Source organism: Mycetomoellerius zeteki, unplaced genomic scaffold (genome assembly GCF_001594055.1).
Source record: "Mycetomoellerius zeteki isolate Tzet28-1 unplaced genomic scaffold, Tzet1.0 scaffold62, whole genome shotgun sequence".
In the NCBI taxonomy this organism is placed as follows: domain Eukaryota; kingdom Metazoa; phylum Arthropoda; class Insecta; order Hymenoptera; family Formicidae; genus Mycetomoellerius; species Mycetomoellerius zeteki.
This window is the reverse complement of record NW_017257632.1, coordinates 3,916,214-3,921,048: the sequence shown is the minus strand read 5'-3', so window position 1 is coordinate 3,921,048 and position 4,835 is coordinate 3,916,214. Positions and strand designations below refer to the sequence as shown.

Genomic DNA, 4,835 nt, shown 5'->3' with positions numbered 1-4,835 from the left:
GACAGAGTCTCACGTCCGCGTCTCCGCTCCATAAAGGAACGACGTTTTTGTTTCATTTTTGTCTGCCGCACTTACTTCTGATACTGGGCTAGCCGCAGACTGAAGGCGCCAATGACGATGACGGTAACAATGATGACGTTAATGACGGCGGCTGACAGCGGCGGCGGTGCAGCTCCGGAAGTAGAAGCCGGCAACGAGCTACGGCGCACGTACACGTCTCTCTCGCAGACTCATTCGATATAAGCCGACACTGAAGACTGAACACTTTTAGTTTAGGGTTTAGGCTGACAGACAACGCGCGATCGTATCGGCGACACGAAGAAAGCACAATGGCCGACCGCGCGGTCTCGCGGCCACGATCCGCCGCACGGACCCACGAGGTGCGCTTCTTCTTCCCCCCTGCCCTGGGCAGAAAGAGATAGAGTGAGAAACGCGGCTGTCTTTCTTCTTTCCTTAATTTCTTCCTTCCGATCGAAAACGCGCGCTCCACGCGACGACGCGGACGTCGTCGTGGCAAGAGAGATACCGGATAAAATGTAAAAACTTCCGTCACCGTGTGTGTCCGATTGTGTAAAACCCCGTTCAGTTGATCTCGCGGCGTCAAGTCGCTACAAACCGCAGCACGCGATGGACAAAAACCGACTGACTGGCGTGCCACTGCCTCGAGGCCGCGAGGCGTGAGACACCCGCGACGGATGAGAGGTTATAAGTGGTGGGGAAGCGGGAGCCGGCGCGCTATGCCGCTATGCGCTCCTTTGCGTAGCGATGCGGAGAAGGACGCAGCGTATCTGCTCCCGCCGGACGCGCGCGAACGGGAGTGAGAAGTGAGACCGGAGACTGCGCGTAGCGTAGCGCATCGAGCGCACCGAGCGCACGTCGTGCGCCTGCGCTGTGCGCCGCGGACGGCCGCGATTGGGCGTGGTAGAGTCCCTAGACTCTATCGACCGCCGCCGATGCGGCCGCCATTGTTCGCCGCCGGCCGGCGCGCGAGTTTCAAACGTGTGCGGAAGGGAAGATTAAAAAGATATACATAATCCTGCGTCAAATACAATTACAGTAAATCTCACGGAATGTCAGACGCTGATTTTTTTTTACTGTCATTAATTTTAGCTTAAATCGAGTCTCTTAATTACAATTTCTTTTTTATTTTATACAAATATCTTACATAATTATTTTATCCAACAAAATTATTTTCAGATTTGTATCTTGTTAAATTTTTAAATACTTGAACGAAACCATCCTTTCTGTGTGATTTTATTATAGTTATTATAGTTTCTATTAAAGTAATAATTTCGAAAATAAAAATTATTCACAAATTATATTATTTAAAATTCATTCAAATGTGATATATGTATGATAAAGTTAATAATTTCAAAGTATATTGATTATCGTTATATTTATCGGAAAATTAAAACTGACGGATTGTTCTAATAGACGTAGCAGCAGACTGCAGAGATATGTAAGAAATGCGGAGTGGGAAATGTTTGCAGGACAAACAGAGCGCATGGAATATCTGGACGAAATCAAGATCTTTCTTGAAGTCTTTCAGTGAATTTCAGGCGACAGTGCGAGCAAACTTTTCTGGAAAATAGCCCACATATTCCGATACGCAAGCGATTACGAGTGATTCGGTATAATAAATATTGCACCAACGTCTAGACTCGTTTTTACGCTTAAGTGCTCAACAACGAATAAGAATGACATATAAAAATGATATACTTTCCCTCGAAGACCCTCGACAGACACTGAATATTGCGTATTACGTTTACAGTCTGTGTAAACGCAAAGGGAGATTCATGGAACGAAATAAATTACTCCAAGTTCCAAACTCACAATCAGTCGGGTGTAACTATTTTGAAATCCAATTTCTGAACAACTCTTCAACTGCACGCATTCGGTTTCAGTTAAAAATTTGCCTTCGCGTTGCTTTTTACGTAGATTATTCTCGTGGTAATATAACAATTAGAATTTAGAATTTCAAGCGGATATTAAAAAAAATTTGAATAATTGAATATTCTTTCTTCCCTTAAATTTTTTTCTTAAATTTAAATCTGAATAAGAGGAATTTCTGTAAATTAGCTGGCTGTGGTTACAAATTTCTCGAATCGTTTTCCAAATTCATTCTTTTCTCTCTTGATCGATCTTTATTAATCCTTATGGGTCAATTCTAAGCAGAATCGTAAGACTCGTAATGTGTCCTCGTAAAACTTGTAAGAATTTATGACTAGTATTCTAATTTTATGCGTATGTGTCGTAAGACGTACGATTATTCGTAAATATCTACGATTTCTTGTAAATTTTAGGCTAGTAAGAAACTGTCTGCAAAAATATTGTATAAAGGTATAAGCACTTAAAAAAAAATTCTTACAAGTCTTACAGGAATATATTACGAGTCTTACGATTCTGTTTAGAATTTAGGCATTAATCTTTTTTAATCTGTAATAATCGATATATACTTTCGCCGATTGTATAACTGAACGCGAAGAAAGCGCGATTATTAAATTAAGCGTACTCCTCGAGCGAGCAAATTGACGATCGACAAACCGTTCAACGACGCTATGTGCTTAATCGGGTGAAACGTGCACTTGCGATCAAACAGCGAACGCCAATCGCTGCATCCAGCACCTGCAACATCCCCGTGCTGCTACGCATACGATCGCGATTTATGATGTCCATTGCTACCGTGGGCGCGACATAAAAGTGATCCACTTTCGCTCTTCTCCATATTCAAGTCTTTGTAATAACAACCCAATACTCACTCTCTCGTTCACACACACACGCGCGCATCTTCAACAGCAGCCGAATAGGCTGCTAGTATCGATTGGACATTAATAATTCAACCAGGGAGCGCCAATAGTAAACTTTTACTTATTCAAAGGCGTGACACTTTTTCAATCGTCTTTGATTTAACGAACGATAAGTTGTAATTAAATTCTAGTGTTTACTAAGAAAGAAAGAAAAGAAAATTATATGTATGTAAAATTGATAGTATTTTAGATACAAATTGCCACTGTGGAAAATAAAAATATAATATCATAAAGTCAAATATTTGTTTTATTAAACTAGATATTTTATTTATCCTTTCTTTGCTCAATATCATATCTATAGTTTACACATATAACTTCAAATATTTTATACAAAAGATAAGAAACATTCGGTTGGAAAAAAGAATGTTGTAAAATATGCAATTTTGTTGTAATTAAAAATAAAAAATGCAGACTTTTTATGCAGACTTTTAATCCTATATCTTTCCTATCGCGAGTTAATTGTTTTTATTAAAAATCATGAATAGAAAATATAGATATAAACTTGAGTGGGTCTTCCAGTTTGTGACGAAAGCAATTATCTGCTCTACATGAGGGAGAGAGTGAAAAAGAAAGATTTTTTCTTCAGCCATGTGCCACAAGAAATCGTTTACGGGCCAGATAATCTCTCGCGACCCTTCATCCCTCGATGTTAGTTTCATGACCTAAGTATGTCAAGAATTTAGTCGTGGGCTGTTTTCACTCGAGCATAGCACACGATAATTGCTTCACCACACGTTCGTTCGCGCGATTACGTCACAGAATAAAGCGTGTCGAAAGCACGGTCCATTACATGAATTATATGAATTCTTTTTTATACCGACATCACACCGAATTAACGACTACGATGAAATTGCAATCAAGGAGGACGGAGACAAAAAATTGATACGTGCTTTCAATCGCGCTTGAATTACTGTCCACAAAGAATATTTTTTTATTTATATTTTTGAACTATAAGTAATTTAAAATATAATATAAAAGGCGATAAAACATATAAATTTATAAAAGATTAAATGAATAATAATTACAGTTAAATTAATCTTATTTTACACAAACAAAACGTGACGCTGTTTTTGTTTTTATTTATTTAATATAGAATTATTATTGATTTAAACGTTATTTAGAATTTATAAGAAATGTTAAAAATTATCCACAATATATTTAGTGCCATAAAAGCGACTTAATTAATAATGCAGTAACGTATTCTTCGATTTTTTTGCCGACCTTCTACTTAATATAAAACCTGCAATCCCCGATGATGGTTGCGCAATGATTAAGAATGATACATATTGAATGACAAGAACCGCGTCTCACCGCAGGCTTTCTAAACTTTTTTTTTTTAGATCGAGCCATCTACCTCCTACTTGGTAACGGATGATGACACCCGAACTCACGTCCATCAGAGCGAAGAATCGCAGGAGAAAACACGCAAGTGCACTTATTCACTTTCTTGGAACAGGTATATTATCGGAACGACTCTTCACTGATAATGAAAAAATATGAGATAAACGCGTCAACGCACAATAAAGATGTTCGGTTTTTCATCCGTAAAATTAAATACGTAATTTAGATAAGTCAATATTCAAAAATCCTTAATAATGAAAACTAAAGAAAATAAATAAATAATATATTAACTTTATTTGCGACAATTAATACGGAAACTAATGTTTATTGAATTTTGCGATATTTTTTATATTAGATAACATTAAAGAAGGTCAAAATTGTCAGATCTATCTTTCTGTATTTATTTTCTATCTATTAGACTTTAATGCTATCCAACATGGGGCGATGATAAATTGTGGTATATGAAATATTCTATCTTGAAAAGCTGTCGCGATATAGATACATATGTATACTTATAGACGTATCGGTTTTTGAGTACCGATACAATAACGAGATCAAACTTGATCTGCGATATTTCGTAAAGATTATCAGAGTGAGCGCTCGAATAGTTAGAGTTTATTATTTTATTTATCTTTTTTTTATGTCATCAGATATCTTCGTAAAAGTATGATATTCTCTCTATAAAGA

General features: G+C 37.6%; 1 protein-coding gene across 1 annotated transcript in view; it reads right to left on the bottom strand.

The window, feature by feature from the left end:
• The window catches only part of Gprk2 (G protein-coupled receptor kinase 2), a 34,208-nt gene extending 33,441 nt beyond the window's left edge, over positions 1-767 (bottom strand). The window contains exon 1 of the mRNA XM_018457399.1: positions 76-767. The gene's annotated coding sequence lies outside the window, so the exon portion shown is untranslated. The remainder of the gene's footprint in view (positions 1-75) is intronic.
• Between the last annotated feature and the right edge of the window lie 4,068 nt (positions 768-4,835).